The 21,944-nt window shown below is 49.2% G+C and overlaps 1 protein-coding gene across 2 annotated transcripts in view; it reads left to right on the top strand.

Moving 5' to 3' along the window:
- Positions 1-14,355: 14,355 nt before the first annotated feature.
- LOC125623041 (ephrin type-B receptor 5) overlaps positions 14,356-21,944 on the top strand; it is a 131,902-nt gene continuing 124,313 nt past the window's right edge. The window contains exon 1 of one of the 2 annotated variants that reach the window (XM_048821890.2): positions 14,356-15,725. The gene's annotated coding sequence lies outside the window, so the exon portion shown is untranslated. The remainder of the gene's footprint in view (positions 15,726-21,944) is intronic. The other variant, XM_048821883.2, reaches the window with a different exon arrangement.

Here is a 21,944-nt window from a genome sequence, read left to right as displayed (position 1 = left end):
TGGAGACTCAGAGTTCAGAGATGTTTTCACATAAGTTCACCTCCCAGGTGGGGGGCAAGAAGGCACCTTGCTTGTTCCTCCAGCTGCTCACTGTTCGCTCTGGCCACTGTTGTTCATTGTGCCACCGTTCACTCCATCGCTCTGTTGCCAATGGCCCTGTGCCATCACCTTCTGCTGCCACTGTGACCCTGCAAGTTGGTCTCTTGAAGTTCCACCCAGCTCTCAGTGATTTCAGCTGAGCTCTCAGTGGGGGAACCTCACTGCTAGTGCAGGCTGGGCCATCTCTTCCACAGAAACACTGTCCCACAGCAGGTCTAAGCACTTAGACCGGATGTCAGCTGTAGTGGTTACTTAACAGAACAAAAGACTATCTATGGAGCCTAATCAGCTCTGTCTTTAAACAGTGGAGAGGGGCAGGTCAAATAGTACTTGTGACTCAGGCAGACCATCAAGCAAAACACCTGTTCCCACCCTCTTTCTTGATGCCCTCAATCAGCACAGGTTAAGTACAGTTCTACTGCCCTTTACTCATACAATAACAATAACAAAATTTATTACCGCATTCAAGTGATTTGTAACCCAGCCCCAGCCAAAATCTATCACTTGGGCAACACAGCTCTATTTGCTGGATACCTAGGTAGATTAGGTGTGAATGTAAATACAATCTGGTCCTGAAGCCTTTCCCCCCAGCCCCCAGCTCATCACTAGCTGTCAGGGAGAGCTCATTCAGACTTTGCTTACAAATCATCATTTGAAATTATTAGGTTGGCCAACATCACCGAAATAAATGCACTGATATTATCATAAAAACAACAGCTGTATAAGGAAGCTAGTCCGTGTTCACACTTTTCAAATCTATTATACTTTTTCAGATACACGTGTTTTATGATACACTGTATATGCTTTTAAAGTGTGTATTAATGTTTCAATTTCAATTCAAATTTCCAAACAATCACTAAATTGGCAACACTGCATGTAACTAATTCACAAAACTGGGGGGGGGAGGTGTTGGGGAAATTTAGGGGGGTAAACACCCCCATAGGGAGGGTGTAGGGAAATCCCTGTATGTGGTGAGTGGGCAGCAGGGGCTCTAAGCACCTGGGCCATCCTGCATAGCTCTGTAACTTATCAGACTCTGGTCAGTATATGGCTGCTCAGAACACCACAGGCAGCAGTGAATGAAACTGGCCAGCAAGGTAGAGTTCTCTGCAGCTACTCCACTCTCCCAGGAGAAATAGGCTAGTGCATTTTTAATAACCTGACTCCCAGCGGTAGGTTGTGCTCCATGAACAACAAGCTTTCACAAGCCACCAACATTTGCCACTGTCCACAAACATCACATGACTCCTCCTTGGTTTATTCACCTTCTTCATCTTTTCAGAAAATAACCTCTGGCAATGATAGAAGCTCAACTGGTCTGTAACAGGGCTATGACTGATGCTGTGTCAGACCATAGGGAGAAGCAGCAGGGGGTGCTCTATGTTAAAACAGTACTAAAAGTATTCCCAACCATTCCTCCAGTGTCTTTCATCCTGAAGGATCCCATAGCACTTTACATATAGAGATCATTTATCCACCACTGATATGTGACCACCTCTGGGGTGGAAGATAGCAGCCATTCTACACCAGTGCCATTAAACAAAGGTGCTATAGGAAGGGAAATGTAATTAGAGACAGGTTGTAATTACCACATTGGAATTTGGCCAGCACCCAAGAATAACATCTCTACACTTGAGAATAATGTCAGTGGATCTTTAAAAGCCACAAGTGGTCAGGACCTTAGCTTTGGATCTCATTTGAAACAAAGGAATTTGAAGCAGCAGAACCATCCCATTCTGCATGACACTGGACCATGGAGTGACTCAGAGGAAAGAGTGTTCTTTGTAGTCACCCACATCACTGCCTACAGCACAGCATCCTCATCACCACACTGGAGCACTGGGCTCAGTACTGACTTTCAACAGACAACACCCTCTACTGAATCATCCCCACATTCAATGTAGCACAGTGAACCCTGACATGACACTGGGGCACTAGTTAAAGACCATTTGCAATCAAATAAAACACCAGGGCATCCTTTGCAATATTAGAGACATGATGGCCAATTTCCAGTTCTTTTCTCCACAAGTCCAATTGGATAAGATATTTATTTCTTGCCTTCAACTGTTGTGAGGTATTATGCACTGTTAGATAGAGATCATTCAAATTGTCCAAAATTTGATTTTTCAGTGGAATTTTTGCAATTTTTGTGTGTGTGTGGCATTTTTCTGCCTATTCTTCTGTTAAACAGTTGGCATACTCCATCTAGAGGTGGCTGCATTTCAGTGGTGGGAATAACAATTCCTGTATATATAGATTTTTAAGTGCTTTTGCATCTTTGAATGCAAAGGCTATAATACTTGAAATAGCCTTCATCAACTACCAATAACAAATCTTCCACTGTTGTTTGTAGTGTTGATGTAGCCATGACAGTCCCAGGATATTAGAGAGACAAGTGGGGGTGAGATAATATCTTTTATTGGACCAACTGCTGTTGGTGAAAGAGACAAGCTTTTGAGCTACACAGAGCTGAAAAGACCTGGAGATGAGCTTTGTGTAGCCAGTAAAAGATATTACCTCACCCACCTTGTCTCTCTAATAACAAATCTGTCCACTGAGTGTCACTGCTGTGCTACAGAAATGCAAGGTGTTTTCTGGGCGGAACACATGTGGTTCTTGAACGAAAAGATGTAATTCCATATTTTGTGCTATACTCACACACATACACATACACCTCAAATGAGAAGAATGTCAAAATCCCCATGAAAGACCTGGAGAAGCACTAGAATCCCCATTAAATCAAACTTTTCCTCCATCATCTCCTCTCACCTAGGCCATCGCAGCTCCTTTCTCTCTTGTGTCCCTGAGTCTCGGCTCTCCAGACTCAGACAGATGCAGAAAGCTGCTGCCTGACTCTTCATATGTTCAAAAAAGGCAGGCTCAGCCCATTGCCAAATACCTGCACTGGCTCCCTGTCATTTAAGGATCCAGTTCAAAATTGCTGTCCCTCTCCCAACCCCTTACTTGACTTGTTCCAAGCTATTTCACAGATCCTCTCTTTCTTTATTCACCTCAGCTGTCTTCTCTGCTCTTCTACTACTGGCCTCCTAGCTGTCTCTCCCTATCTTTGTTGGTAATAAATCCTTCTCCTCTACAGCTTTTGAACTATCTCTCGCAACTTTCTTATCCCTCGGTCTCGGTTCATATCTTCGCTGAAAATGTATCTTTCTATTCCTTGTCTCTGACTGTCTCTCCTCCTCTCCACTATTATCTATCTCCGTAAAGGGTTTTTGAATACAGCGTGCGTAAAAACTGTTCTACGGAATAAAATGTTCAGGAAGAGGGGGGCGTGCATATGTGTGTGCATGCTAACACATGCACATGCACAGAGGAGTACCTTGGCACTCCCCACCTCTGGAGACCCATGTTCAAATCACAACAAAGTGAGAAAGGGCTTAAACCACCACATCCACTTGGAGGAGGATGGTTTCGTGGGAGCCCTGCCTATTCTATGGGAGTTTTCAATCTTCGCATATTGTGACCCCTGGTGTGTAATCAGCAGGCCTTCCATGACGGCTTAGGGTATGTCTACCCTGCAATCGGAGGTGTAACTGCAGCACTTGTAGACATGAGCTAACTTTGATCTAGATAGATCAAATAACAATAGCAGTGAAGCCTGGATGGTATGGGCAGCAGCATGGGCTACCTGCTGAATTGCACACCCAGACCCGTGGTTCCCTGGCTTCACTGATATTTTTATTCAAGCCAGCTAGATCAAAGCTCACTATTTTTTATAGATTCCAAGGCCAAAAGGGACCCTTGTGATCATCTAGTCTGATGTCCTGTATAACACAGGTCAGAGAACTTCCCCAAAATAACAAGGAGTCCTTGTGGCCCCCTAGAGACTAACTAATTTATTTGGACATAAGCTTTCATGGGCTAAAACCCACTTCATCAGATGCATGGAGTGAAAAAGACAGTAAGCAGAATATATATTCTAGCACATGAAAAGATGGGAGTTGCCTTACCAAGTGGGGGGTCAGTGCTAACGAGCCAATTTAATTAAGGTGGAAGTGGCCTATTCGCAACAGTTGACAAGAAGGGGTGAATACCAAGGGAGGGGAAATTACTTTTGTAGTGCTAATGAGGCCAATGCAATCAAGGTGACCCATTTCCAATAGCTGACAAGAAGGTGTGAGTGTCAGCAGAGGGAAAATTACTTTTTGTAGTGACCCATCCACTCCCAGTCTTTACTCAGGCCTAATTTGATGGTGTCCAGTATGCAAATTAATTTCAGTTCTGCAGTTTCTCATTGGAGTCTGTTTTTGAAATTTTTTTGTTGAAGAACTGCCACTTTTAAGTCTGTTATTGAGTGTCCAGGGAGACTGAAGTGTTCTCCTACTGGTTTTTGAATGTTACAATTCTTGATGTCTGATTTGTGTCCATTTATTCTTTTGCGCAAAGACTGTCCGGTTTGGCCAATGCACATGGTAGAGGGGCATTGCTGGCACATGATGGCATATATCTCATTGGTAGATATGCAGGTGAACAAGCCCCTGATGGTGTGGCTGATGTGGAATTAATTTGCAAACTTGACACCATCAAATTAGGCCTGAATAAAGACTGGGGGTGGATGGGTCACTACAAAAAGTAATTTTCCCTCTGCTGATACTCATACCTTCTTGTCAACTGTTAGAAATAGGCCACCTTGATTGCATTGGCCTCATTAGCACTACAAAAGTAATTTTCCTTCCCTTGGTATTCACTCCTTCTTGTCAACTGATGCGAATAGGCCACTTCCACCTTAAATGAATTGGCTCGTTAGCACTGACCCCCCACTTGGTAAGGCAACGCTCATCTTTTCATGTGCTAGGACAGGGGTCGGCAACCTTTCAGAAGTGGTGTGCCAAGCCTTCATTTATTCATTTTAATTTAAGGTTTTGTGTGTCAGTAATACATATTAACGTTTTCTAGAGGGTCTCTCTCTATAAGTCTATATATTATATAACTAAACTATTGTCGTATGTAAAGTAAACAAGGTTTTCAAAATGTTTAAGAGCTTCATTTAAAATTAAATTAAAATGCTGACCTTACGCCGCCAGCCCGCTTAGCCCGCTGCCAGCCTGGGGTTCCATTCACCTAGGCCGGCAGTAGGCTGAGCAAGGCCTGCGGCCGGGATCCCGGCTGGCATGGGGCAGGCAGCCAGAACCCCAGACCGGCAGCAGGCTGAGCGGGGCCGGCGGCCGGGACGCCAGACCAGCAGTGAGCTGAGTGGGGCCGGCGGCCGGGACGCCAGTCTGGGATCCCGGCCCTGCCCACATAGAGTGGGTACCTACCTTCTCCCTGGTTCTAGCCCATTCTCTTTCTCTCTCTCTGCACTGAGCTGAGGGTGGAAGTGCACTGACATAGGGCTGGGGGTGAAGGAGCAGGCTAGGGGCTGGGGTATCGGGTCTGGCCAGGAGCTAGAATGAGGGAGGGGGCTTAGGGTTGGGGCAGGAGGTTTGGGTGTGGAGTGCTTACCTGGGCAGCTCCCATTTGGTGCGAGGGGTGCAAGTGGGAATGTGTGGGGGATGCAGGAGCTCCCGTTTGGTGCTCAGGGTGGGGGTGGGAATGTGGGGGGTGCAAGAGTCAGGGCATGGGGTGTGGGGGGGGCTGGGTATGTGTGAGGGTGCAGGAGTCAGGGCAGAGGGCTGGGGGCACGTGAGGAGGGTGCAGAAGTCAGGGCATGGGGTGTGGGGGGTGCAGGAGTCAGGGAAGGGGGCTGGGGGAATGTGAGGGGGTGCAGGAGTCAGGGCATGGGATGTGGGGGGGCTGGGTTTGTGTGGGGGGGCTGGAGTCAGGGCTGGGGTCGTGAGGGGATGCAGGAGTCAGGGCAGGGGGCTGGAGGTATGTGAGGAGAGTACAGGAATCAGGGCATGGGGTGTGGGGGGTGCAGGAGTCAGGGCAGGGGGCTGGGGGAATGTGAGGGGGTGCAGGAGTCAGGGCATGGGATGTGCGGGGGCTGGAGTCAGGCTGGGGTCATGGGGGATGCAGGGGTCAGGGCAGAGGGCTGTGTGTGTGGGGGGGTGCAGGGGTCAGGGCAGGGGGCTGGGAGCACCCCCGCGACCCTAGCCCACACCCCCAGCCCCCTGCCCAGAGCAGCTCACGGCAGGGGGCTGGATTCCACTATATGCCCTGATTCCACTCCCCCGTCAGCAAGGCTCCGTCTCCGCCTCCTCCCCAGAGCAGCGAGCGCGCTGCAGCTCCGATTCTCCCCCTCCCTCGCAAGGGCCATCAGCTGATGGGCGGCAGGGAGGGAGAGGAGGAGGGGCAGGAACCCAGCACGGTGGGGGAAGAGGCGGGGGACGGGGAACCTTGTCCGCCCTGCAGCAGCAGCCAGCAGGACCAAGCTTCTTCACCCTGCCCCCATGGGGGGGGGGAGGGGAAGAGAGGGCCAGGGCGGGCAGGATTTTTAATGGCACGCTGCTACCTGCCAGGGTCCCGGCCTGGGTTCGGCAGCAGGCTGAGCGGGGCTGGCAGCTGGGACCCAGCAGGCAGCAGCATGCCATTAAAAATTGGCTTGTGTGCCATCTTTGGCACACGTGCCATAGGTTGCCGACCTCTGTGCTAGAATATATATTCTGTTTACTGTCTTTTTCACTCCATGCATCTGATGAAGTGGGTTGTAGCCCACAAAAGCTTATGCCCAAATAAATTTGTTAGTCTCTAAGGTGCCATAAAGACTCCTTGTTGTTTTTGCTGATACAGACTAACACGGCTAACCTGTCCCTGAAATAATTACTAGAGCAGATCTTTTAGAAAAACATCCAATCTTGATTTAAAAATTGTCAGTGATGGAGAATCCATCCATGACCCGTAGTAAATTGTTCCAATGATTACTTAGTCTCACCATTAAAAATGTATGCCTTGTTTCCAGTCTGAATTTGTCTAGCTTCAACTTCCAGCCATTGGATCATGTTATACCGTCTCTATTTGCTTGAGGAGCCCATTACTAATATTTATTCCCCATGTAGGCACTTACAGACTGTGATCAAATCACCCTTTAACCTTCTCTTTGTTAAACTAAATCGATTGAGCTCTGATTGCAGTGCAGATGTATCCTTAGTTAGAGAGACCCTGTGCTGTGAGATTAGGCAGCACAAGCTGCATTAGTCAGCCTAAGAGCCAAAGAGAACCATAGAATTTGTGTGTGTCCAGTAGCCTTAATAAAGAATCCCTTCATATTCATTGCCACAGTGTCCCAGCTCTTGTCTGCAGTGAGGGACATCACATGTGATTCCCTTCAGATGTATGCACCTCAGCTCCCCAAAAACATTGTGCTTGTTCCCTATAGAGCTTCCAAGGAGGAGCTGTGGTTTCCAGGCCTTTCTAGAATTATTCACAAGTGGCAGAGGAAATCCACAGGGGCTGGGGGAAAGCGGCTTCTCCTCACCTCCAGGCAACTGCTGACTTGTTTGCTCATATACTAGTGTGTGAAAGAAAATGAAGCGCTTTGAAATACGAAGCAGTGGCCCGGAATCACCCTTCAGGTGAGTGACTGCACCAGGGTAGCTGGCAATGGTTACATGAGTCTAAGGCCAGCTTTATCCTAGTAGCTGTTTGCTGGTATAACTACACCAGTATACTATACCAGCAAAGGATTCCTTGTGTGGACACAGCTTAGATTGTTTTGCCAGCATAGTTTATTCCAGCCCCCCAAGCAAAATAAGATATATCGGCAAAGACTCAGCTTTCCTAAAACAGCTCTCGATCGGGTATCACCCCTCCTCACTCCCCTGACTGACACAGTTATGCTGGCAAAAGTCCATAGTATAGACCTGGCTTTAGTGGCTCCAGGTGTTCAGAGATCTAGCAGGACCAAGAGGTGCCAGATATGTAATCCTTAGGAGTGCAACATAATTTCATGGAGAGAACACTCAGGAGGTGAGTGAGATTAGAATGGGGATCTGAGTATTTGTCAGGGATAACAGGGCTGACTGACTGACAGATGGAGGGCGTTCTGGGCACTTGAAGGGGTTTGGCAGGTGGGATTGGATCGCCATATTTAATTTGCCGTGAGGAGTGTTTGGAGGCAGGGCATTTTAAGGGGGAGGTTCAGCAAATGATGCGGGGAGATGGCTGTTTGTTAGAGGGGACTCCATATTTCATAGACACTAGGAGGGTAAGTTCATTTGGAGGGAGGACTGGACAGTTTGATAGCTGGGAGGGGGAGGTTGGGTTGGGGAAATTTTGGGGATGTAGATGTGTTCATCAACAGGGAGGAGTTGGGGGCAAAGGGGGCTTGCAGATGGTTGAGCTACTGAGAGGGAATTTGGGGATCTTGAGGAATTTAGGAGGGTTAAGTAACAAGGAGGGGGCTTAGGCACTTGGGGGAGGGGACCACATGGATAAATGTATGTATCGTCAAGTTTACTCTGTACAGGACACACATTCATCTCTCCACTTCTCAGGGCTGCATGTTTCTTCTGTTCCTGAGCTGAGCTAGGGAGCCAGATCTGTAGGACTCACAGAAGTTATTCCCTCTTTTCCCTCTGCAGCTGCAGCATCCCTGTGGTGTCTCGTGTTCCTGGGAGCTTTGAATTAATCCACTACGTCTGGGCATTCAGGTAAAGAGCCAGCAGCTGTTATTGAACACGCCCAGACGGGCTGAAGGTCTGCACGGAATTGACTGAATACTTCCAAAAATGCCCCGTCCCAGCATGGAACCAGGCCTGCTGTAAAACCCGGCACGGATTCTACAGGCGGCAGCCTCTCTGCTTGGGTCTTCCTCAAATCCTGGTCCAGAGCTTAAATGACTGGTATTCCTCCTGGGCATTACTTATATGAGAAGTGGGGCTGGAATACTGTGATGCTGAGTGTATTATAAATGCCTTGACTATATAGTTTGACCAATAGATAGATGGAACAATAGGACTGAATAAAACAGATAGGCAGACTGATGGAAAGTGGATAGCTATATAAGATAGATGGACTTCAAGCTCCTATGGGCAGGGACCTGTCTAGCTAACCCTAGGGCTGTCCCCACACACCTTTGGGCATGGTACACATTATAAATAGCAATAATAAAGATAGACACATGCCTCTTTGCTGGGTGCTGATTTTTCCCTGTCTGGTTTGTGTTTGTTCCCTGCAGGATGGAGACCCATGTTGCAAAAGACACAACAGCAACCCTGACACTCCGAGAAGAAGTTAATGAGTGCTGAGAGAGAACAAGGAGGTGAGTCAGTCCACAGCAGTGCTGAAGCAGGAACATCCCCCTCCCTACAGGGTTTGGCTAAAGCCCAGAAGAAGCCTCATTGCTGGTGGAAAATCTTGCAACTCAGGGTGCGATTAGAAAAGCAAAGCACATAACTGGACAGTATTGAGTGCCACCAGCTATAGATGCCGACTGGCCAGCGTGGAATGCTGCAGGCAAACTGCACAGTGCCTCTCTGGGAAGCAGGAACATTTCATCCTCCAGTACCATCACTGGCTTTGTATTCACCTTTTCATCCTCTCACTTCTTCTGGCTACCTACCGCCTTCCCAAGATCTCATCTGTGATCTTCAATGGTTTTCATCCTCCCCAGGACTCCACTCTCTGTGCTAGGGGTCTCCCTTATGTATCAGAGAGAAAAAGAAGGCTTTGTCTACTTTAGCACTTTTGTCAGCAAAACTTTTGCCAGTCAGGGTGTGAAAAAAACACACACCCTGACCGACATAAGTTTCACTGACGAAAGTGCCGGTGTGGACAGAGCTGTGTCAGCGAAAGATGCTCTCCTGCTGATGTAGCTACTGCCGCTTGTTGGGGGTGGTTTCATTATGCTGGTGGGAGAGCTCTCTCCCTTTGGCATAGAGCGGCTACACAGGAGACCTTACAGTGGTGCAGATGCAGCGGTACAGCTGTGCTCCTATAAGGTCTGTAGTGTAGATATAGCCTAACTAATCCCATGGGTATAATCAGTGGCAAAAATCAAGGCCAAAATATTTGAAATGCACTAGAAATATGTGATAACCAGTGTTGCTGACTCACAGCTATTTATCTGCTTTTGTGGGATTTTTCTCAGAACTGGATCAGGAAAATGTGCTAATTTAGATTTCTGGAGCCATGTTCTGAAAGGTGGTGAAGCACTGGAATGCGTTACCTAGGGAGGTGGTGGAATCTCCATCCTTAGAGATTTTTAAGGCCCGGCTTAACAAAGCCCTGGCTGGGATGATTTAGTTGGGGTTGGTCCTGCTTTGAGCAGGGGTTGGACTAAATGACCTCCTGTGGTCTCTTCCAACCCTAATCTTCTATGAGTCTACGATTTTGAAGCAGAACTCCCCACTGAAATCAATTAGGAATTCTGCTTTGAGACTGATGGCTAAATATGGCCCCCAGTGTGTAACAAATAGTTCCCTTCCTATTCTTTCCCCTACCTCCCACCCCATTCATTGGCTTCCTACCTACCCCCCTCTTCTACCTCTACACCCACATTCTTTTTTTCAGACTTGTTCTCTCTCTCTCATTCTTTCTCTCTCTCTTTCTTTGTGTGTGTCTTGTTCTCTCTGTCTCCCTCTCCCAACACACCTCCCCTTTCTCTTATGAAGCTCCATTCCCCTTGTCTGACTCACCCCTCCCTTCCTGGCCTCCTTTGCGTCTCTCTCATGGGTGGTTTTGTCTCTCTGGTTTGTGTGGTCTGCCCTGCACATTCCAGCTCTTTTCTCTTCAGGACCCAACATGTTCCACACAGAGAGGGGATTTATAAAATGGATTATGCTTTGCTATTCAGTCTTTTGTTTTCAGAACACACCTTTTTCTTTTGTTTTATGTATTAGGATGTCTGTGTGTCTCTGTACATATTTGTGTGTCTCTTTACTACGTGTGAGTCTGTGTGTCTATAGTATGAATGTGTATATGTAAATTGGTGTATCTGTTTCATTGTGCATGTTACACACAAATACATAGGGTCCGATCCTTCTGTTACATGTAAGACCTTTGCCACTGACCTCATTGTAAGCAGGATTAGGCCTATACACACTGGTCTGAGACTGAGTGTATTTGTGTATATGTTTCTGTCAGATACGTTTGTTTCTGTGTCATGGCTGTGAATGGGTGCAACACTCCATGTGCATGTCAGGGCTGTGCCTTGAGATGTGACAGTCTGACTTGGGGAAGAGGGGAGATTTCAGAAGGTGGAAAATATTTTAAAAGCCCCCTTGAACTGCACTCACAGCAGAATCCAGTGGAGGGAGAGAATTTAAACACCACCTTGAAATAAATCCCAACTAAGGGAGTCTCCACCCCCAGCCCACCAGCAAGAGAGATTTGAAACAGCAGGTCTGGATGTTGCATATGCGTGTATGTGTCTGTGACACAGGAACTTTGCCCAAACTTCTTCATTCAGAGCAGCCCCTCTTTCAGCCTTGGCTTTCACTGGAGGAGGAGGAGGACAGAGCGGGGAGGGGGACTGTTCCATTAGCTCAGCAGGGAGAAAGTATTCCCATACCCATCCAACAAAGCAGCTACTTCTTCTCTTCTCCACCCACAATGGAGTGGTAGAGTCTTGCTGCTCCTCTCTATGGGCCAGATGCTCCCCTTTGTAGTTAAAAGGGGCAGAAAAGGGAAAGACGTGAAAAAATTTACTACAGAACTGAGCTGAGTAAGGGCCTGGTGCTAAGAAGGGCTGAGTACCTAAAATTTCCACTGAAGTTAATAGCAGCTGCAAGAGCTCAGCAGGTGCTCTGCATCTCTCAGGATTAGGACCCTAATTAATATGTATCCATCTAGTCATAAGGAGGGGGGAAAAGGCTTGTAGTAATCAGGGGCTGTGGGGATTAAGGGGATCCCACTGAGGGGATTAAGAAACCGGCTATGCTTTTGGGAAAGGTGTAGACAACTGTGCACTGCTACACTTAAAGCATAATCTGCAGGAAGGGCCACTGTGTGTGGAAAAGTGCAGAAAACTTTTTAGAGTACCTTACAGTCAGACCTGTGGCCATGTCTGCAGATGGACCCTTTTTAAAATAGCCACTGAATCATATGTATTGTGGTGGGGTGTGTGTGTGTATGTTTATAGCTGTGCCTCGTTCTGGAGGGAATCATAACTGCTTAACTGTGTGTCATAGGCCTTACACTGCTAGCAGCAAAGGAAGATTCCCCTTCAATAGCTGTCACCTGGGCTTTAGGAGGAGGCACCTCCAAGTTCTACCCCTTTCCACTAACATAGGCCCAGTTTCTAATCTGCCGGGGGGTGCTCACCCTGGCTCCGCCCTGGCCCTGCCCCCACTCCACCCCTTTCCCCAGTGCCCCACCCCCACCCTGCTCCTTCCCACTCCCGCTCTGCCCCGCCTCTTCCATGCCCAGTTCTGCCCCCTTCCCCTGGCACGCTGCGCCCTCACTTCTCCCCCTTCACCTCCCCTATGCCTCCTGATGCCACAAAACAGCTGTTTGTGGCAGGCGGGAGACGCTGGGAGGGTGGGGGAAGTGCTGATTTGCAGGGCCCGCTGGCGGGCAGGAGGCACTGGGGGAAGGGGAAGATTCTGATAGGGGGGCTGCCAGTGGGTGCCTCTGGAACTCATCATCTGGTCTCTGCCCCGCGAGCCTCCCTGGCTGCCCCGATGTGCAAATTAAGTCAGCTGAATGCCATCCAGCTTGTCTGCCTCTGAACAGCACCCAGGAACCATCTGTATGTGCTCATGCTTCATACCATCCAGTTCCTCACCCTTGTGCCACACCCCAACACCACGTGGTTGGACCTGTTGCCACTTAATGAGGGTGAAGAGCCCCACTGGGCCAGTCTGTATTACACTCTGGTCCCATGGTTCACAGGTGATATTAGCTGGTGGCTCCTTCATGAAGCCATAAGCACAGGTGTCTACCTGGCACAGTTTACAAACTCCCCAGACACCTGTCCTTTCTGCAGCAAGAAAGAGATCCTGGCACACATCTATATAGGTTGCATCAGGTTGCAGGCCCGATTCCAGCTCCTACAGAAGCTCTTATAGAAGTTCTGGCTGCACTTTTCTTGCACTTCCTGATCCTCACACTCCATCTGTGGCCTCACAAAGTTGCAGGATCTCCTCAACAGCCTCTTCCTGGCACTGGCCATGATGGCCATCCATCATGTCAGAAGGAGGAAGTTGGATGGGGTTGAAGGGGTTGCTCTGCAACTGTGAGGCCTATTTCTGCTCCTTCTTGAAGTCACATCTCCAGGCAGAGTTCATCTAGGTCATCTCCTCTGGCTCCCTGGGTGCCTTCGAGGAGCAGTGGGTGCTGTCTGGGGCTCCCTGCTTTTGAACCAATGATGCTCACTACCATCCCTGTTTTTTTCATTTGTTGTCCCCCAAATTTACTATACTTGAGCAGGTTTCAGAGGAACAGCCGTGTTAGTCTGTATTCGCAAAAAGAAAAGGAGTACTTGTGGCACCTTAGAGACTAACCAATTTATTTGAGCATGAGCTTTCGTGAGCTACAGCTCACTTCATCAGATGTATACCGTGGAAACTGCAGCAGACTTTATATACACACAGAGAATATGAAACAATACCTCCTCCCACCCCACTGTCCTGCTGGTAAGATAAGATAGCTTAGATAAGCTATTACCAGCAGGACAGTGGGGTGGGAGGAGGTATTGTTTCATATTCTCTGTGTGTATATAAAGTCTGCTGCAGTTTCCACGGTAAACATCTGATGAAGTGAGCTGTAGCTCACGAAAGCTCATGCTCAAATAAATTGGTTAGTCTCTAAGGTGCCACAAGTACTCCTTTTCTTTATACTTGAGCAGTGGGTTCAGTTGCTCCTCCTCTTTGGCTGGGGGAGGGATCTTTAGATGTAGCCTGGCTTGGGCCCACCCTTTTCCCCAGGAACTCAATAGGTGTGGGGCCCATTTTCGTTCCCTGCAGTGTTCACTGGCTCCTTAGAAACCTTTGAGGAGCAGTGGGTGCTGTCCCCTTTTGGCTACTTGATTTTTGCCAAAGACCTTCACTGTCCCTGTTTTTCCATTTGTTGTCCCAAGTACTCAGTTGTGGCCTGGGTTTGCTGGCACAGCCCCTGGCTAAGGGGAGTGCCTTGCGCTGTGTCTTCCATTTTCCTGGTACCCACAACAGGCACCACAAAGTTTGGTGTGGCCATGGTGTAGAGCCCAAGGGGCTGGAAATTTCTTATCTCTCCCCCCCCCCCCAGGGCAAATTCTGCTGGGAGCTGTGGGTCACGGCTGTCACTTTTCTGAACAACCTACTTTGCTTTGCCGGAGCAGCATGTGCAGCTCTTGAGCTCCGCCCCCCTCTTGATCCCACACCTCCGCGGACCAGCCCCTGTCAGGGGAGGGGACAGTGTCCCGTGGGGGACCTCGCTTGCGCTGGGAGCTGGGCTCCCTCTGGGCGTTTCTGGGCAGAGCTGGGGCACCGAACTGGGTGGAGGTTTTGCAGTGAGCTGCAGCACTTCTCGGCGCCCAGCTCACGGGAGCACCTAGGCCTCGGTGACACGCGAGAGAGATGCCCAGGGCAGAGCTGTGCGGCAGGACCCAGCCTGCAGCAGCTCTGACTCCACCCCCCAGGCAGAGGGGAGCCCCAGCCCGGAGCGCTGAGTCCCGGGCACTGGAAGGACGAGGGACCCCAGCCTGCCCTGGAGGCGCTGGGCGGAGCGTGAGGAGAAAGGAGACGGCCCCAGCGTAGAGCTCCGCCCCCGCCCCACCCCACAGGCAGAGGGGAGCCGCAGGGACAAGGGAGTCTGAGTGGGGGACTGGCCCCCGCGCGGAGCCCCGCCTCCGGCAGCTCGAGAAATGCTGCCGGTGGAGTGGAGAGGGAAGGAGCCGCGGCGGCTGGGATTGGGGATCTGGTGGGGGAAGCAGCGGCTGCAGCAGTAGCGGGAGCTGCTGCTCCGGGGCGGGGGGGTCCTGCAGCCATACAGAGCTCCCTGCGCATTGCACTGAACCTCGGGAGCTGAGCCGGGCCTCTGCAGGGGGAGAGGAGGAGCAGGGGGCTGAAGGGAGAGAGATCCCCTCGAGGGAGACAGGCAGCTCAAGGGAGAGCGATACTGGGAGAAATCCGAGCAAGGGAGACCTAGAGATCCCACCCTGGGGAAGAGCGAGAACAAGGGAGAGAAAGAGATCCCAAATCAAGGGAGAGCGAGAGATCCCAGCACGAGGGAAATTCCAAGAAGAGATTAGAAGAAGAAAGAGATCGGGAGAAAGGTCCCAGCAAGAGGGAGTGAGAGCCTAGCAAGAAAGAGACCCCCATGAGAGGAGTCTCCCAAGCAAGAGATCCTATGAAAAAATCAATCCCAGTAACAGAGAGAGGCAGGCAGAAAGCGATCAACAAGCCTGAGAAGACAAAGCACTAGTCAATGTACAGTAAGTAACAGTCCTGCACTGGCCCCAAGGAGATGGACTAGATGAAACCTACATTCTTTGTGTTTTAACTTTTCTGATGCTATGAGATTGGCATAATTCTAGCAGAAAAGATCCCTGAGAAAGCTTCCTGAATGACCCTAGAAAGATCAAAGTAAAGAGAAATATTATTAGGATCCCTGCAGAATAGACTGCAGAGAAAGAGAGAGGGAGAAAGAGATATCATCGTATACCAGCAGAAGGGAGAACACAGGAGAGAGCGAGATCATAGAGTAAAGACTTTGTGATCCCATCAGAAGAGATCTGAGAGGGAGCCATCATCCAGGACATCCTCAGTTCTCTGTTGTGAGATCCTAGGGGAGAAACAGAAACAAACCAGGTACTTTTTCTGAGTGACATTCCAACTCCTTTTTTATGGGAAAGGGGGTTTGTGCTGTTTAAAAACCTGTGTTAGTGGGGCTGGAAGCGGGTGTCCAGGCTTCCTTCTTCTGTCAGATGCTATATGGAAGCAGAGACGGGAGAGATGAGCTGTATGAAATCAGGTCATGGTTTTGCTACTGCACAGCTGGGCTCATGGATATTACAAGCACAAGCAGATATTTCTCCCACATGCATGGCTTTCAGTTTGCTTGTTTCTGGCTATTTTTCCTCTCTGTAGCTCTTTCAAGAGCATCTGCTAAATGATGCCTTTTCTTTTCCTGAAACGGAGAAATGTGTGGAGTAGGTTTACCCTTGGTGTAACTCTGCTGAGGTTGATGGAATTACAAAGGAATGCCTTTGGCCCTTGCGTGTAGGTTGTTTAATGTGCCTGCAGTGGGGCATGCAGGGTATATATGTGTTTGTGGGGGAAGGAGGGGCAGGGTAGGGGTTAAAATTAACCTACTTCCTGGGGATGGTGGAAATTAATATACTCAACTGACAAAATCTGTGTGAATGTTGTGGGTTGTGACAGTTAACCTAACATTTACTCTATGGTCCCAGTGAGATGATCTAACTTCATTCAAAGTCTCACCTCCTATACCCCTGTCCCTTGGTTGAGGAGGAGCTCTCTTGCCCTCTCCCCCAGCTACGTGGACAGAAGATGAAAGATAGTGAGGGAAAGAGTGCCCCAAGAGGGGACTCCCTCAATAGCCCTATTACTCCTTAATTATTCTGCTGGGGGTGGGGAGGGAGAAACCAAATGCAAATAGCAAACTGGATTACTAAAGCAGAAGGCAGTGCTGATGGGGGAGTTGCCTCCAGCCATGTCTCCTGCTGCTGCTTAGCCTGGCACTGCCTCTTCTCCCCGTATCCAAGCAGGGTTGCCACCTCAGCTGGGAAGAAAGGGGGCGCTCCCTCCCTCCTACTGTAGTGGGGTCCTTATCAGAATCCTAGAAACTAGATCTGGAAAGCTCTGTTAGAACATAGCTAATCCATCTCCCTCTCCTCCCCCTCCCCCACTGCCACTGCAGGATTGTACTCTCCTATCTATTCTCCTGCTGAGGCTTCCCTTGGGGAAACTATTCCACAGTCTACTCAGTCTTTGCTCTTACATGTTTCCTGAGCTCCCGCCTGAAAATATCACCCTGGCTTAAAATTCATCCCATAGTTTCAACCCCTTGCATCTCCCTAAACAATTCCTCTGTGTGTTGGCAGCCCTCAGATACCTGCAGGCAGTTATATCCCTGTCCCTGTTCCCCCACCACCCATACTCCTTTAGCCGGGTTAGATTTGTTAATCTCTCCTCACAAATCAATCCCTCTCTCCAGCCCCGTAATCATTTTGCTTACTGTTCTCTGAATTCCTTCCAGTTTGTCACCATCTTTCTGGCAATGGCGTGCCCAGGACTGTATGTGTGTGAGGTGCCTTAATACTGAGTAAAATATCGTCTCCTCACTCTGAGCAGTGGAGCCTTATCAAGAGGGGCTGTTGCCTCTTTGCTCTGAGTGCTGGAGCAATGTAGGCCTGGTCTGCACCTAAAAGATAGGTTGAACTAGTTGTTCACTGAGAGACGTAGTTAAGCTAATTTAAGTCCCAGTATAGACCTGCTAAGTTGATGGAAGAATTTTTCCCTCAACCTAGCTACCACCTCCCGAGGGGGTGGATTAACTACAGTGATGGAAAAACTCCTTCTGTTGCTGTAGCAAGTGTCTATGCTGTGGCCCTACAGTGGCACAGCTGCAGCACCTCAGCTGTGCTGCTGTAGTGTAGAGAAGCCCGGAGAAAGGGACAGTAGTTTCCCTGCTGTATGCTGAGCTCCTCAGCTCTTCCAAACTGTTATTTTAGCGAGAACAGCTTGAGCTGGTGGAGGCTGTATTTGGCAAGGAGGGATCATTTCTCTCCTTTCTCCCAAGCCTGCTACAGTCTTCACCTCCCTGCCTTTTACTTGAACACATGCTGATGATAAGGTGTAAATATTTGGGGGGAAAGGCAGTTGGTGACCTCAAAGAGACACATGCTCACCCCCAGTGTGTGTCACTGTCCCACAAGCTGCTGTATATGCCCATAACAAAGATAGCTGCTCCCCAGGGCCGGATTAACCTTTTGTGGGCCTGGCGCCAAACATATTTGTGGGCCCCCATGGAAGCAATGGAGCATGGTGATGGGGAGGTCAGACCCCAGAGCGAGGGGCCAGCCAGAGGCAATGGGGCATGGCATGGCAGGGGCAGCCCTGCTCCGCCCAATGTGAGGGCACTATTTAGTTGCCAGACGCACAGTGGCCTGCCCGGCTGTGTGCTGCCAGCATGCCCCTTGCCCTCGGGGGCAGGCCCATGCCACACCACACAGCCTCCCCTGCCCAACACCCCCCCAACTCCCTTTGGCCAGAGCCCCCCTGGACCCACTATGCCCAGCTCTCCCCGCAGACCCTTCCACAAATGCAGTGTCCTGCGCAACACCACCCCTGCCCACAGCCCCACCACAACTGCCCAGCACCCCCTACAGAACCCTCCCTAGTGCCCCAACACACAGCGATCATCCCCGCCCCTTCACAGCCCAGCACCCCCCCCCATACTCCCCATACTTCCCACAGACCCACTCCCCTAAGCCCTGCCTCCTGGCTGCACTCAGTGGCCCTGCTGGGAGGCAACTGTCTCTGCCGGGCTGAGCCGGCAGCACAGCCAAGGCTGGTCCCAGAGCGAGGAATCGCTCCGGCCCCTCGGGAGTGGCGCGATCAGCCAGGGGCCTGTTCTGGCCAGGGTCCCTCAAGATGCACTTGCCCAGCCAAGCTCTCCGCACTGTCTTCCCCTACCTGGCTGAGGCTGACCAGGCTTCTGCACCAGTCCCAGGCGCTCAGCTTCAGGGAGACAGGTGGGGCCCCACAGGTAATGGGAAGCAGAGACTGCCCAGAGCCAGAGGTGCACTGGGATTGGGCCAGGGGGCTGAGAGGAGCAGGGGGTGGGGCCAGGGGGTGGAGAGGAGCCCTCGGCCAGCTGGCAGGCAGGTCAGGAGGAGCAAGTGGTGGGCGGGGGGAGCCAGCAGGGTCTTGGGGCGCAGTGCAAGTTGAGTAGGCCAGGGCCCCTCAGCATGGGCCCAGCTCCATGGAGCCACTGTAAACCTGACACTGCTGCTCCCTCAACCCATGAATGCTCATCTTCCTTATGCCCATCATGTATGTTCCCCTCCCCCCAAGACACACACATCTTTCCCTTCTCTGAGCAATGTGACTGACTCTTGCAGGTGCATCTCCTGCCCCTCTACATGTCTTCTCCCCTGAGATGCTCATCTTCATCATGCATGCTTCCATCTGCTCCTGTTGAGACATGCATCCCCTCTATATGTGCACTCCACCATTTTCCCTCTCCAACCCCTTGGGAGAGCAGGGGAATGCACCCATAACACCCCTCCCTGCCCTTTTATTGTTTCAAAACAAAAACACTATTAATGACAGTTATGGTGGTGGAGTTAACTTTTGCTTCTCCTGACTGATTTTAAAGTTCCCCCAGCACAAATAGCTTGGCTATGTGCATATTTTATAATGTATATTTAACACAAACAATAACAAACACATGCAGAAGAAACAGAAATAAAATATATTACATATAATCAGTGTTGCAAAGTTAATGTTGCTTGAGGGAACCTTAACTTGTTTCATTGCTTGTCTTTTTGTGATTTTTAGCTGCTGCCTTACAGTGCAATTCTGCTTTGCAAAGCTTGTGTAGAAATGGCATCATGGGGCTCCATGTTTATCATCCATCAGCAATTCCAGAACAAATGTGCTCAGCTTACATGTAAACAGATTTTACAGAAAAACAAACAAAAAAAATATGCAAAGTGGAAAGCTCACCTAAAAGAAAACCTAGGAGGGAGTTGATGAATTTAACCTCTGTACTTTGTTCTTATTTATCTTTTCCTTGCCACTCACCCCATCTTTCTCTCTTTTTTCCTTCTCCTCCTGCTTAAATGTCATAGTACTATTGTTCTTACCATTATAAAAAAGAAAATCCTCTTGCTCTGTTTTGTCAGAAAGCTTTGTATCATCTTACAGCAATCACGTATTTTAAAGATTGGTTTGCTAACTGCCAGTCCCACAAACTCAGCTCATGTCTGAAAGTCAAGCCGGGCTTTTTCCAACTCTCACCTCATTACTACTAACAGAACTTTTGCATAGTTACATCTGTGTCACCCCAATGCCTTCATATTTGCTCTCATTAACACCTGTGCAATCTCGTGACCTTCAGTGACTGTGCACAGGTGTAACTTTTTAGAGCTTAGTAAGTACATCATCTTTTCTTGTGCCTTATCCACAGAAGTCCAGCACCCTCTCTCTCTAGGGTGAGCAGAAGTAAAAAAACAGGAAAATCTCATTTTAAACACTAAAATCAGCCTCTCTGGCTCTGAATATGCATAAGGAACAGGTCTGCTGAGTCAGAGGCCATTTGCACAATATCACTTTTCAGAGTTGAAATGCACTATATGTTTATAATTTTTTTTAAAAAAATGCACCAGTGCTGTCTTCCCAGCTGCACACATACAGTGCTTACAACCAATGTTCCTGTACCTTCACAAATTGTGTACTCTTTTAAATACACTCTTACTACATCTGCTCTTAAAGAAGCATGCACTTAATGGAGGCATTGGTGCTGTGTTTGCAGGAAATGCACCTATGCCTCTACAAAGTCAGCTGGGAGCCACTTGGAGACCTGGGGAAAAGACTCCTCTTTCCCAGATATACACCACCTGAGAGGTGCTTGAAGACAGAGGCGCCGACTTTCTAATGTACCGGGGGTTGTTCGACCCCCAGCTTTGTCCCAGGTCCCACTCCCACTTCATCCCTGCCCCTTCCTGCCCCCCGCCTCTTCCTGCCCCATTCCTCCCCCTCCCTGAGTGTGGCCCACCCTTACTCCTCCCCCTCAGCACCTCCTACATGCTGTGGAACAGCTGATCCACAGTAGGCAGGGGGGAGGGGCTGATCAGCGGGGATGCTGGAAGGTGGGTGGCGCTGGGGGAGGGGGAGGAGCTGATGTGGGGGTTGCTGGTGGGTGCTCAGCACTCAACATTTTTTTCCTGTGGGAGCTCCAGCCCCAGAGCACCCATGGAATTGGCGCTTATGCTTGGAGACCAGCTCCTGAAACAAATAGCAGCTTGGTATCCAACCTCTTAGAATCTCCAGTTTCAAACTTCCAGGGCTCTAGGCTTCGGTGCATTCTGAGCTCAAAGCTCGACTGCAAAGGAAATTGGGATTGGATGTGACTGTGATCTAATGATTACTCATTCAGACACGCACAGCTCAGGGGGGAGAATAAGAGGGTTGGCCAGGGAGAAGGGGAAGATGCCTGATATTTTGGAAACAGTGCACTCTCTGAAAGCCATGTGCTTGTACATGGAACACTGACGGTTAAGTGGTGGGTTTACAATGGGCTGAAAATTCCAACTTGCCCAGACCTGTGTGTTCAAACAGACATAACCTGTGGAAACATGGACTAATTGCTAAGGAGGAGTACAAAAGAATAGCACAAGCGTGTAGAGACAAAATCAGAAAGGCTAAGGCAAAATATGAGTTACACCTAGCAGAGGACATAAAAGGCAAGAAGAAGAGGTTCTTTAAAGACATTAGGAGCAAAAGAAAGTGTATGTCTTCTTAGCAGGCAAGGAGAGCTAATAACTGATGACATCAAGAAGGCTGAAGTGTTTAATGCTTATTTTGCTTCAGTCTTCAATAAAAAAGTTAATAGTGACCAGATACTCAACACAATTAATTTTAACAACAAGGAAGAAGTAGTGCAAACCAAAATAGGGAAAGAACAGGTTAAAGAATATTTAGATAAGTTAGATGGCAGGGCCTGAAGAAATTCATCCTAGGGCATTTATAGAATTAGCCGAAGCAATCTCAATCATTAGCAATTATCTTGGAGAATTCATGGTGGAAGGGTGAGGTCCCAGAGAACTGGGGAAGGACAAACATAGTACCTATTTTCAAAAAGGTGAACAAAGAGGACTTGGAGAATTATAGACCAGTCAGCCTAACTTGAATACCTGACAAGAAATGGAAGAAATTATTAAACAATTAATTTGTAAACACCTAGATCAGAGGTAGGCAAACTACGGCCTGCGGTCCACATCCGGCCCATGGGACCATCCTGCCCGGCCCCTGAGCTCCCGGCCGGGGAGTCTAGCCCCT

Source organism: Caretta caretta, chromosome 1 (assembly GCF_965140235.1).
Source record: "Caretta caretta isolate rCarCar2 chromosome 1, rCarCar1.hap1, whole genome shotgun sequence".
NCBI lineage: Eukaryota > Metazoa > Chordata > Testudines > Cheloniidae > Caretta > Caretta caretta.
This window is presented reverse-complemented; position numbering and strand designations above follow the sequence as displayed.